This window comes from Felis catus, chromosome F2 (genome assembly GCF_018350175.1).
Source record: "Felis catus isolate Fca126 chromosome F2, F.catus_Fca126_mat1.0, whole genome shotgun sequence".
NCBI lineage: Eukaryota > Metazoa > Chordata > Mammalia > Carnivora > Felidae > Felis > Felis catus.
This window is the reverse complement of record NC_058385.1, coordinates 24,456,766-24,471,378: the sequence shown is the minus strand read 5'-3', so window position 1 is coordinate 24,471,378 and position 14,613 is coordinate 24,456,766.

Here is a 14,613-nt window from a genome sequence, read left to right as displayed (position 1 = left end):
ACTGAGCCACACAGGTGCCCCTCTTTTTGATGTATTTAACAACTCTATTAGACTCTATCCTTGTGAAGTGTAGGGACAGACTGCATCTTACTCACCTGTATCCTTGACAGCTCACTGCATTATGCCTGCTCTGAGGCACTTAATAAATATTAACTGAATCAAGTTGACTTGACATTTAAAAAAGGGTTTGAAGATATAAAGTGACTCCTAGAGCATATAATCTTGGTGGAATATAAAATACAAAATCATCTACTCTAGCTTGTCTCTTTTGTTACAAGCAGGTAATTAACCCAAGAACAAGAGTATGAAGAAGCTGAGATGCATTTGCCTACTTGGAGAAGAACATGCATCACTTATAGTCTGGCTTCATCAGTCCCCCAAGTTTTCTTGGGTCAGGTGTAGAATTTGCCAACTGATCATATTTTAGACAATGCCTTAAGTACACTGCAATGTGATATCAAGTTTCAGTTCCAGCTCACATATAACAAAGTTAGAGTTTAGATTTCAGAAAGATCAATAAGACTATAAAATACTGAATCAGTGTAGGGTTATTTGGGGGGAAAAACAGGTGAAACATTCTGAGGATTTTCTGAACATCTTCATTTCTCCAATTTTCCTCAAAGAAGCAAGTGTAACGTGGATGTTCTGTTTTGAAATTTCTGATGGTCTTGTAATATTTCAATATTTATTCAGTACTTATCAATATCTCTTGAATCTATTGTTCTATCTATGTAAAACTTGCTCCCCACTCTCATTAAATTTGCTATCCAGTGGAGGAAAGAGACCAAAAAGTTAATTATCAAATTGATGAAATAGGAATAAAGTAAACTGTGAGGAAAAAATAAAGACCAGAGATAGAAAACAATGAGGTAAAACTTTAGACAGCATAGCCAGGGACAGTGTCTTTTAAAGAGGTACCATTTAAATGGTGCTATGAATGATGAAAGGTAATTTATGTAAAAGTCTGGGGAAGAGAGTTGCAGGCAGAGGAGAATAGGTCTAGAACTGAGGATGGAAAGCCCTGAAATAACTTTCTGGACTATTGTTAGCTTAGGCTGTGCTGTGAGATGGGTAGATCTACCCAAGAAATTGCTACGTTTTCTTCAAGATCAAAGACCATATAAAATAGCCAACATTTCTTGAGAGATGTCTCCAGATCAGGCACTGTTTTGAGTCCTTTACATATAACTTTCTTAATTATCCCAATAATCCTATGAGGTTGTTTTTATCCCCATTTTATAGATGAGAAAACTGAGACACAATAAGGATGAGCAAATTCCTCAAGACTCAAAGCCAGATTCAAATAAGTCTTTTGTCTCCAGAGTCTATGCCATTATGCTATTCTGCCTTTTTTGTGTTCTGTAGCTTTTAGGAAGCTAGTATGGAAATAAAATCAAGCTTGCTTGGATAGTAGTGGAATAGACCAGAGAGGATATGGTGAGATGAAGTAAAATCTACAAAGGAATCTCTCTCACACACACTCCTCTTCTCTCCTGATTTTCCTCCAGGACTGAAAGAAAAAAAAGGGGGGGGGGCATGAGGCTTAGTCCATTAGTCCACAGGATATAAATCTGAAAGGAGATCTAAAGTGGGGATAGTAATTAAAAGAGGAAATGACTGTTAGTAAGTCATTTCACATTCTGGTACCCAAAAGTTCATTTATCTAGCAGTGGTGGATTGAACCAAAAAGGCAGAGCCAAACTCAGGGTTTCAAATTTAATTGTATATGCATGGTTTCACAGAATTTTTCCAATTGATAATGGCTGAGTAATGACAAGATGATTAGAGTTGAGAGGTCGAACTTTATTCAAAGGGAGAACTAAAATTTTTTTTTACATTTATTTATTTTTGAGAGACAGAGTGAGACAGAGCACGAGTGGAGGAGGGGCAGAGAGAGAAGGGGACAGAATCCAAAGCAGTCTCCAGGCTCTGAGTAAGCATTCAGCACAGAGCCTGATGAGGGGCTCGAACCCATGAACCATGAGATCATGACCTGAGCCAAAGTCAGACACTTAACCAACTGAGTCACCCAAGAACCCCTCAATGGGAGAATTAGAAGGACAAATTAGGAACTGAGTCAAAAGAGACCTGAGGGTGAAAAGGGAGACCCAGGAGAAAAGATGAGCTCTAAAGAACTGGGATACCAAGGCCCTAGAACATCTAGTAGTGTGAATGGAAGTTAACCTATACTGATCTAAGTTCCTTTACGGTCTTCTTGCTTAGATAGAAGGTACCAGACCCTCACTGTTACTCTGTATGTCTCCTGACCCAATCTGAGAGTCATGACACTTGAAGACTGAAAGGACAGTTGACATCACAGGCTATCCAATCCACACATCTGTTCTGAGACCCACCATGTGCCCACTAATGGGTGCTCCCTTTGTAGCTGTCTCTCCAGACAAGCCAGTGGAGAGACAAAGGCACCCCTTGGACTTTCTTTGGCTGTCTTCCCCAAGCTGGATCCTTACAAATAGGAGAAGTAGGCACAGTAAATAAATACTAAACTCAAATGATCATTGCACACAATGTGTAGCTCTGCCAACTAGATGTTCCTGAATGGATCGGAGCCAAAATTTGGGGAATACAGAGCAATAAGAGAAGCTAGAAGCCCGAGAGCATTAGAGACTGCCAGGACAGGGGGATATCACAGTGTCACAATATCTTACTCTTAACTCATCCCAACTCACTTTCCAGAAATCTGCAGTCTGTTCTTCCATCACCTTGGCCTGCCACAGGTGTTGAATCTATGTAAAGGAAGTGCAAAGTATTCAAGAACATACCTTTTCCCACCTATTCTCCTGGACAAAGTAAGTGTGACAGACTTCACTGGAAAAATCTCTCCAGCTCTCTTTATCCATGACATCCAAAGGAGCTATTTTTTGCATTGTTGTGAGCTGAGACTGCAGAAATCTCCACAAAAGTGTCCCCAAGACAATTGTGTGTGCACAAAGACAGAATATAACGGCAGGGGTATTCTGTAGTGTGTGGAAAATCTCATATACTTCTTGGAAACTGTACCAGTATGGACAACAATACCAAATGAGAAAAGGCAGATGGGATAATTAAAACAATACACAGTGCCGAAGCAAAGCCTAAGCATTGTGTTTAAACTTAGAAACGGTACAAATCATCTAGTCACTGAAACACTTTTCCAATCACCGTTTCAATAAAGTAAATAGCTCCTTAAAGAACATGAAGAGCTAATACAACTCCAGAGAGCAGAAGCCGTCCAGTTTTCCATTCAATGTGGTGGAGAGAGTGCAGAGAGGGGGAACTAGTATATTAAAATCAGGTGAGCCCATAGACTGTAATTGGAAGATTGAGGGCGAATCCCCAGCTGTTTAAATCCTCAAAGAAATAATGGGCTAATATCCTGTATGCACAGATACGTTATATGTAGGTCAAAGAGAGGGTAAACTTTTTTCCAAAGCTTCCCCTAAGCCAGAAGCTAGCTCTCTACCTTTTGAAACAGTGTTGTGTACAAGCAGGCACTGAGATCTCTGCTAAGAACCAGCCAAACTGCCGGCCGTGGTTAGTGGAAATGCTTATTTGTTCTGGGAAGCAAAACTAGTGGGAGAAAAAAGGCAACTTTTGAACAAAACCCTAAAAAGAAACAGATCTGAGGAATCTGGTGAAATTGAAACTTTTAATCCAAGGAAGATAATAATGACTGAATGGAAAATAATCTTCGTACCCTCATATTTTGATTTCAAACATTGGAAATTATTTTACGGTCTAGAGTTGCTGCCATCACAGTGGATAATTGTGCTTGATCCGCAGTTGCTTATTGGAATTATTTCTTCTCTTAACCTCAGGTTAACTGACGGCAGCAAAAGAGTTAGTTGGGGAAATTACTTTAAAGATAACTGTTTCAAGTGAAAGCCTGAAAACTAATTTTAGTCTCCTTTAGCTTCCACTGGAAGAGTGATCACATTGTAAATGAGGAAAAGAACTATACATAGGCATGGCTAGTTTCTACATGGAGCTGCTAGCTCTGTTCACCAGGATCTCTTCCAGGTACTCACATGATCTTACTCATGAACAGACTGGCTTACATTTTGGGGAAATATCAGTGTAGATATTTGTCCATTCATAGTCCATGCCCCTTTTGGCAAATGCAGGTGGGGAAAAGATAGGTGCCACAAATTAGAACTGAAAAAAGCGCCTTGCCATTTATTGCTCATATTGAGCAAGGTGCATACTCTGTTTTTAGTTTAATGAGCTTTTCTTCCCCCCATTGGATATAATTTCTTGTTTAAATATTTTTAGCAGGAATTTAAATTTTTCTCTAAAATCCTCTTAATCCAATTCTCCATGGAAATACATCTTCTGTCCCTATCTATCTATCTATCTATCATGTGAAGACCTTAAGTGGAAGTGTAGTGAAAATTGTATCCACTTTTTTTAATGAATTATTTTTTTAATAAAATGAGCTGATAGCAGTAAAGATATCTTGTGTTCACTCCTTACATTGTTTCTCATATCATTCACTCTATCAAAGTGTTTGTTTGAATTTTTCATTTATACGAAATGTAGTGCCTTTAAGGCAAGCCTCAGATTCAGATCTTTCTTTAAGTAACTGTGAACCTGAGATAGCCAGTAGAAAAATTCTATTTCATGATGAACGAAAAAGTAGTCTAGAGAAAATGTGAATCCATCTGGCAGAGAAGGAGCTAACATTAGTTTTCTTTTCTTTTCTTTTCTTTTTTTTGTCATTATAAAAATGTTAACCTTGCATATTCTTTGACTTCTAGTTAATGTTCCCCAACTCTCAGTCTACCCTTTGTCCAATCCAGATGTCCAGTTAGTCTTCTGGAGTAACAATATAGCATTTAGTCAAAAATCTAAAGCTATGTAAATTTTATTGCATTGTGCTTAAATTACATATTGTTCCTATTTTTATATTCCTATTGGAATCTGGTTAGTTCCAGCAATGGATGGGAAACTATTCCTACTCTTTTGAAATTTTACAATGGAAAAAGGTATTCAAAACAACTAAAATCAAGTTCCAGTTAAGTGCTAAAGTCTTTTTAACTGTACTTAAATGTGAATGCACTTTCATTATCATGTTAAAACATTATGTATTGGGATTGTTTCTCAACCATCTGTTCATGAAAATTCAGATTACTGGAACATATTCTCTTTTAAACTTGTAGGGGAAAGGTCTGTTTGACAAGAATATTAGAAATTTGATGAAATCTCTAAAAGGGAAAAATTTAAACGGGAAAATTACCTACTAATATTTCAACGGAGAATGTGGGCAAACTAGTAGTTTCATAAATGTTTTACAAAATTAAATCTGCAAAAATGAAAGATTTATTTTGATTTGGGAGGAGGAAAGTCAAAATGTAAAAAATGTTTTATTTTACAAATGATATGATTATACCAGAAATTGAATTACACAGGGCAAAACTCTTGACTTCAGAAGAGGATCAAAAATATTAATGAAAAACTGTTTGATGATTTAGAGTCAAATAATGGATCCAAAGGCCAGCTCAATTTTCTTGATGTGATTATGGGTGAACACAGCAACACATGGAGAATATTTGTAAGACATGGTTTTTTGTTTTTATTTACGACAACTATTTTCGCTTCTATAATCACTTGGGTGTTACTATCTATGATAACAATAGTCATTATTTACAACCAATTATTCGATGTTTAACTAGGGGCAATGTCATTATTCAATATTTATCTACTTTTTACTAATTTACTAGTCTTTCTGTCAAGAAATCTACCTATGAAATTGAGTAATGGTTTAACAACACAGTCTGGAATTAATTTGCCCGTGTTCAAATCCTGACTCTGCCACTTACTAGCTAAAGATTCTCAAGGATTCTTTCAAATCCTATTTGAGAGGGGAGAAATCTGAAGAATGTGATAACCAAAGAGGAAACAGGTGGGCAGTGGGCAGTTTCCTAGGGGACTTTACATAAAGCTGGCCCCTATCAGTGTAAGAGAAGATGAGAAATAAACCCACCACACAGGAGGGGACAGCTTGAAAACTTGCCTGACTTCATCTTGGCACTAGGTGGTAAGAAAATACAATCGTCCTTGAGAATTGCAACCACAAACAAGCCCTTATTCGACAAACGTTTCGGGTCCAACTCCAGTCTGTCTTTGTGGTCTGAAAAATCTGAATCAAGGAACTTAATTTAAGGTAGTTCAAGATTCGTAGTGTCCTAGGAGACTAACTGAGCAAAGGAAGCTCCTATTGGAGGAACTTGGCTTGAACCCAGGCCCCAAATAATCTACAGATAACATTCCTGGTTGTATGCATGACGTGGAGGAGACAATCAGCAGATACAGAGTATAAAATAACTACACTTAATTCCTGCAAGAAATAAATGAAGCCTAAAATACCCATAAAAGGAATAAGATGCTTCAAATAATAACCAAGAAGTTTTGAGTAAATGCCAATTGTATCTTTGAAAATAAAAACTCAAATGTTTTGTTACTTACAATTATGCCTTTTTTATACTGATTTACTTAATAGTTCTGTATACAAAAACTTCTAGAAGTGCACTCTAAACTGTTTCTACCAATTCATGCTTTGCCTTTTTATTCTCTTGATACCATCTTTTGATAAGCAGTAGGTCTTAACTGTAATGAAGTTCCATTTATCAATCTATTCTTTTAGTTTTATTGCTTATTTTGTTCTGCCGAAAATGTCTATCCCAAGGTTATGAAGATAGTCTCTTTTCTTCTGGAAATATGATTGTTTTACTTTTTGCTTATATGTCTATCAATCTATCCCAAGTTAATTTTTGCATATACTAATTTTTGATTTGTCCCTCCTTGTACCACTGTGACCTAACTCTACTAATTGTAAAATGTTAGTACTGGAATTTTAAGAGGGATATCATTGAATTTGTAGATCAATTTGGAGGGAATTGATGTCTTTTTTTTAATTTTTTTTTAACGTTTATTTATTTTTGAGACAGAGAGAGACAGAGCATGAACGGGAGAGGGTCAGAGAGAGAGGGAGACACAGAATCTGAAACAGGCTCCAGGCTCTCAGCAGTCCGCACAGAGCCTGATGCGGGACTCAAACTCACGGACCACGAGATCGTGACCTGAGCCAAAGTCGGACGCTTAACGGACTGAGCCACCCAGATGATGTCTAAAAAATATTGGGTATTTTGGGGTGCCTGGATGGCTCAGTTGGTTAGGTGTTGGACTTTTGATTTCAGCTCAGGTCATATTCTCATAGCTTCATGGGTTCTAGCCCCACATCAAGTTCTCCACTGGCAGTGTGGAGTCTGCTTGGGATTCTCCCTCTCCCTTTCTCTGCCCCTGGTGCTGTCTCTGTCTCTCTAAAAATAAGTAAGCTTAAAAAATTATATGTTGGATTTTCCAATGCATGAGAAAACATGTACATTTTAATTGACAAACTCTTACAATTTCTCTCAGCATTTTTTGTGCATTTTAAATTGAAGTCTAATGAACATGCCATGTTATATTAGCTTCAGGTGTACAGTATGATTCAACAATTTGATCTATATCTTAGTGCTTATCAAGATAAGTGTACTCCTAATCCCTTTTATCTGTTTCAATCCTCCCCCATTTTTTGGATTTTTTAATAGTAAAAATAGTAAATTTTTTATCTTGCATATATTTCTTTAAAGACTAGACATTTGGTATTTTGGTACGATTATAAATGAATTTTTCTTTTAATTTTTTTATGTTTATTTATTATTGAGAGACAGTGAGAGAGAGCACAAGTTGGGGAGGGGCAGAGAAAGAGGGAGACACAGAATCTGAAGCAGGCTCCAGGATCTGAGCTGTCAGCACAGAGCCTGATGCGGGGCTTGAACCCACAGGCTGTGAGATCATGACAGCCTGTCATGAGAGTCGAAGTTGGACGCTTAACTGACTGAACCACCCAGGCGCCCCTGTAAATGAATTTTTAAATTTTTATTTACTTTTGTTGCTAATAAGAAGAAATTCAAATGGACATCTATGTGAATAGTGACTTTTTATTAATTCTAATTACTTGTAAGTTCCTTTGGCTTTTCTAGGCATGCAAGCATGTCTTGCATTAATAATGACAGTTTTGGGGTGCCTGGGTGGCACAACCACTCGGTGGTTGAGTGCCAAACTCTTAGTTGGGCTCAGGTCAGCTCATATAATAATCTCAGGGTTGCTGAGATGAAGCCCCTCTTCTGGCTCCCTGCTGACAGCACAGAGTCTGCTTGGATTCTCTCCCCTCTCTCTCTGCCCCTCCCTCTGCTCACGCTCTCTCTTACTTGCAAAATAAATAAGTAAACATTTAAAAAAACAGTGGCTGTGAAAACATTCTTTTCTATTCTTTTTATCTTTTATTTCCTTGTCATTTTACACTGGGTAAGACTCAAGTACAACATTGAATAGAAGTGATGGTAATGTACATCATTGTTTTATTCTTAGTAGAAAATTGTTCAATATTTAAGCAGCTTAAATATGATGATAGCAGTAAAACATTTGTCAATAGCTTTTATCAAATTAAGGGAAGTTCCCTTCTTTTCCAAACCAATGAGAAGTGTTTTGATTTTTGTTTTTTATAATAGTGTGCTAATTGTTATCAATGATCTTTGCGACTCTATTCAGGTGATATATGAATTTTCTTTTATTTTAATGATAATAAGAATTATACTGATTGATTTCTGAGTGGTAAATAAACTTTAACCTGTAAAACTTAATACCTATTGGTCATAATGTCCACATATACTGTCTTTTACATATGTTACTGGATTCTAGTGTTTTTAGTGTTTTGTTTCTTGAGAGGTATTGGCCTGTAGTTACTCTTTCATGTAATGTCCTTGATTACCTTCATGTATCAAAGGTTATACTGGCCACATAAAACAAACTGGAAAGTGTCCCTCATTTTACAACTTTTTGGAAGAGTCTTTGGAATTTTACTATTATTTCTTTTTCACATGTTTAGCATAATTCAGTTGGGAAATCATCTAGTCCTGAAGAGTCCTTTGAAAGAATGTTTCAAAGGAACATTAATTGAATTAAATGTTTAATTACAGATTCAATCCATTTAATAAATATGCTGCTATGCAACTTTTTCATTTCTTCTTATGGTAGTTTTGTTGATTTTTTTCAAGTAATTTGCCTATTTTACTAGAATTTTCAAATACATTGGCATAAAGCCATTTATAACATATTTTATTATTTTTAATACTTATAAGATTTATAGTGGGTTCTAGTTTTTCATTCTTGATATATCTTGTTAAGGATATATCACATTTATTAATATTTGCAAAGAAAATTCTTTTTGATTTATCTGTGTTTCCTACCATACACCTGTTTTTCTTTTCATTGATTTCTGCTCTTACATTTACTTTTTTTTTCCTTCTACAATCTTTGAGTTTACTTTGCTGTTTTTATTAGCTTCTTGTGATAGAAGCTTAAGTCATTAAAGTTTGACTTCTCTTCTGCTACATGCATTTAGAGCTGTAATTTTATAGTTAAACACTTTTTTGGTTTTTGTTGCAGCACCCAAGTTTTTATGTCATTGTTTCATTATCATTCAGTTTTAAAAAAATCCTATAATTTCCATGTGATTTAGTCTTTGACCCATGATGAACTCCTTAATTTCCAAACATTCGGGATTGTTCTCTTTATATTTATCTTTTTTTCCTCCTAGTTTAATTCCCTTGAGACAAAAGGACATACTCTGTGTTATTTCAGTCTTTTGAGATTTGCTAATTCTTGCTTTCTAGCTCAGCATATGGTCCAATTTGGTAAATGGTCACACTTACAAAACATTATTCTGCAGTTGTTGGATGAAATCTTCTGTATGTAGCAAATAAGTAATCTTGGTTGATCAGACCTTCTATGTCCTTCCTAATTTTTGTGTGCTGATTCTGTCACTTGAGACATGTGTTAAGCCCTCCCTCCCTCCATGATTCCTGAATTATCTACCTTTTCTTCTAATTCTATCATCTCTTGATATTGAAGCTATGTTATTTGGTGCAAAAAAAATTATAATTCTTATATCTTTCTATAGGTTCAAGAATAATGAGTCTTTAATGTAATTAAAGACTGAGATAATTGGATTTTAAAATAAACATGTAGCTATTTATTTCCTATTTGTCCAACTCTTCTTCGTTGAATTCCTCCTTTCTTGACCTCCTTCAATTAATCACTGTCTTTCCATTTTCCTTTTCTGTTGGGCTCTTATTTTTATAATCTTTTATCATTCCTTAAATGATTGCTCTAGAGTTTAAAATATGATTTCATAATTCATTACTTAAATTAATACTGCTATCATTTCCTCATGATACTGCTTACATGTCCTCAATGCAAGAAACTTAGGACAGTTTAACTCCATCTATCCCTGAAGGAGAACAGAATACACCACATCCAAATATACCATTTGGTATATTGATTATTTTGAATAAAAGCTACTTAAGCAAAATCCAGGGCAAGAAAGACACTGTGACCCTCCTTTGTCTTCCTGAAAGTAGTAAATAAATCTCCTTGTGAAAGGTCCCTTCCCTGTCTCAGGAAGAAGAGACACCCTTATGATCAAGGATAGCGAATTTAGGGCTAAGAAGGCTGTAAGCCTTGTTACTTCTTTACTAATTTATTACTCCAAGCCCAAACCCTTCTGTCTTGTCAATTCTTCACAAATTTATTGTTTCTTTGTTTAAATGATATGAAAACTGCCTACTTCGGCTACGTTTTTTATTTCCATATTTTAATGAGCTCCCCTATGTATGAAATTAAATTTGTTTTTCTCTTGTCAATCTGTCTGGTGTCAATTTAATTATTAGACCAACCAAAGAACCAAGAATGGAAGAAAGGAAAGTTTTCCTTCCCTAGACTATTTGCATTATTACATTATTGTTGCATATATATTATTGTATATATTATAAACTACATGAGACATTATTATTATTGTATTTTAAACAGTTAGCATTCATTTACATTTATTCCAATATTTACTTTTCTGACGCTTTTTATTTCTTCATGTAGTTTTATTTTCCAGCCAGGATTACCTTCTTGTATTGTATTTAAAGAACTCCCATTAGTATTTCTGAAAATACAGGTATTCAACAATAATTCTCTCAACTTTGTTGTCCTTTAATCTGCAATTTTGTTCATTTCATCTTCATTTTTGAAGGATATTTTCCATAGGTATAGAATTCTAAGTTAGAGGTTTTCTACTTCTAATACAATACTTTAAAGACAATATTCCTTTGCATTCCATCTTCTAGAGTTTCTGTTGGAAAGTCACCCATCTGTCTTATTGTTGCTCTATTAATGACAATGGGCCTTTGCTTCCTGTTGCTTTTAAGATCTTTTATTGTCTTTAACTTGTAGCAATTTGACTATGATGTCCTTAAGGTAATATATATATATATACACACACACATATATATATACATATACATATATATATACATATATATACATATACATATACATATACATATATATACATATACATATATATGTATATATATAGTATATAGACACACATATATATACATATACACACATATATATATACATATATACATATACATATATAGTGTGTCTATATATAGTGTATAGACACACATATATACATATACACACATATATATATCACATATTATATGAATGATATAGGTAATGTATATATGATACTTATATGATATGTATTGAGGTTCTTTAATCTCTTGGTAAATGTCTCATATCACTTTGGGAAAAATCTCAGTAAATCAAAGGAATGTAAAACCTGCATTATTATTATGGATCAGAGAACAGGGGCATAGGGAGAGAGGACTTAATTCAGATATCAGATCTTTTAGAAAGTCTTTGGACAGTCCCATACCTACTCATAAACCCTATGTCTCCCCTAGGTGTTATTTCCTAGAATGTTGCATTATAGCACATTTAATAACGTACTGTGCCTGTCTATCTCTCTCACTAGAAATGAGCAGAATGCAAATAATATGGACCTTTTTTTTCCCAATATGCACAAATGTGTGTGTATGCAAACATATGAAAAATAATTTTTATTAATCATATAATCATATTCATAAAAATGACTTTATTATGTCATTATTTATTTGTATTTTTGTTTGTGTGTTTTGCTTGTTTAAAAATTTTTAAAACTAGACGATTGAATATGTGCTTTAAAATGCCCTGAATAGGGGAGCCTGATTGGCTCAGTCATCTAAGCATTTGACTTCGGCTCAAGTCATGATCTTGTGGCTTGTGGGTTTGTGCTGACAACTCAGAGCCTGGAGCCTGCTTCAGATTCTGTCTCCCTTTCTCTCTGACCCTCCCCCACTCTCTCTCTCTCTCTCAAAAATAAATAAATATTTTTAAAAACTATTTAAAAATAAATAAATAAAATAAAAAAGTTAAATGCCCTGAATAGTATTTACAATTAAGAGCTACTTATTAAAATTGTAAAGTTATGTTTTCCTCTATCATTGAATTTACTGGATAAGGAGATCAATGGTTACATTGTAATTGATTTCTGATTTTTTAGTAAGTATAAAATGCCTACAGTAGATTCACCTTTGAAATTACTTTTAATTAAGCATAAAGTATAACACTAAACCATTATTTAATATTTACAACTCTATATCAATTATTCAAACTCTTAGTCAGTGTTTCTCTTCAACTACAACATCAAATATCTTCAAGAAAATCACCATCCACTTGCTTGTCCACCTGTGGAATGAATTACATTATTTTGTCAATGGCTGGGAATCTTAAAATCATTTGCATATTCTTGGCATAGATTTTATTAACATGTATTGATCATTGCTTCTATATTTAATATAAGTAACAGAAGAGAAATACTAAATGTCCTATGATTAAATTCTTCTAAGTTGCTGTGAGTTTTTTAACAGAAGTATGCTCCTACAGATAGTTACAAGAGTGGCATCTGTAGGTTACTCATGTATATCTGCAGATATGGGACTATAGCAAAAATAATGTAGCACCTTAACCACAGTCTTACATAAAAAGCATTAATTATCTAAGTAGTGAAAGGCTATTCTGTGCTAATACTTTGTGATACAAAGATGACCCTACCATAGGCCTTGTAGCATAATAAAATAAGAGTTTTGGAATATTTTTGAATATGCAATAAGGGAGGCTAAGAGGTAATTGCAGTATTGAGATGCAGTTCAGGGCTATTGGTGCTTAAAGAGAACAAGCTTGTAAGGACAAGCTTGAATCTTAAGATTGCCAGAGGAGGTATTAAAGCTATGTGAGAAGGATGTATGTCATGGAGGGCACACACATACACACACACACACAAGCATCCAGAAAATGTTAACGATACAAGACTAGACAGAGATGTTGAGAAGTTTAGGTTAGTTCATCTATAGGAAATGTGTATGAAGCACAGCAGGAAAAAGCTATCAACAAAAACTGTCATCTCCTCATAGGGGAGGTCAACTGTAAGGAAATGTTTGCATTTATTCTATGGGGGCAAGAAGCAAAGGAAAGTATGTGAACAGGGATGTTACGTGTCAAGGTTGGCCTCAGAAAGACTGATTTAGCAATAAGATGTGCCATAAATTCAGTTCCACATCATATTTAAGAACCTACTTATTCCTCACTTGAACCGCAAAAAAGTACCAAAGACAATAAAGGTCAAAGAGAGTACAGAACCCAAGGAGAAGAATTAAAAACAAAGAAATAAAAACAAAACAGAATGAAGAGTGCCTTGAACCCAACAGAGTGAAGAAAATAAGTACTCGCTCTTTTCAATAAATAGATCACAGATCTTCCCAGTCAGTTCCAATGTCACCTCTTCAGGGAGACCTTTTTTGACTGCCACCATCTAAAGTACCCTGTAACAGTTGGGGAGAGGGGCAGAGGAGCAGAGGGAAAAAGAGAATCTTTAAGCAGGCTCCATGCACAGTGTGGATCCAAGCAGGGGGCGCAATCCCAGGACACTGGGATCATGACTTAAGCCAAAATCAAGAGTCGGTGGCTGAACCAACCGAACCACCCAGGCGCCGATACTTTTGATACTTTTTTTTTTTTTCTATTTGAACGTGTTTCTTCTTCAAATTGGTTTTATGGCTTCAGTTCATGAATCCAGTCAAAATAGAATTCTCACTATCTCGGTGTTTTGTGTACAAGAACTCCCTAAGTGCTTTGGGGAAAAGACCCAGGTTTCACACACAATTAATTCTGTTATTTCCAGATTGTCCTATTTGATTCACATGGCATTACTGAGCAAATGCAGATGTTGACATACTTCTTTTTACTTATTGCTTCTTTCTCTTTTTCTGTAGCCTACTCTCATTTTTAAGTACAAATAGTGCAGGAAAAAGCTGAAGAATTTGGTGCTGTTCTCTCAGAACTAGCATTCTTTGCCTCATTCTTTCCCATATAAGGGTGAAATCAGGGGTAAACATAAAAATGTTTCTCTAGGCAATCTCTATCATAAGTTGACTATTCATACTACATGGACATGTTCCCAAAAGGATATTAATTTAATTCTGATTTCAGCTACAGATTAAAAAAAAAAGTAACTTAGATGAAAGATATTGGTTTTCTGGAAAAACAGGCTTGGGTAACTGGTTCTGTGGTAAATTAATTCTGTTAGCAGAGATTCTCTAAGGATATAGATCCCATAAAGCACAAATATACATTTAT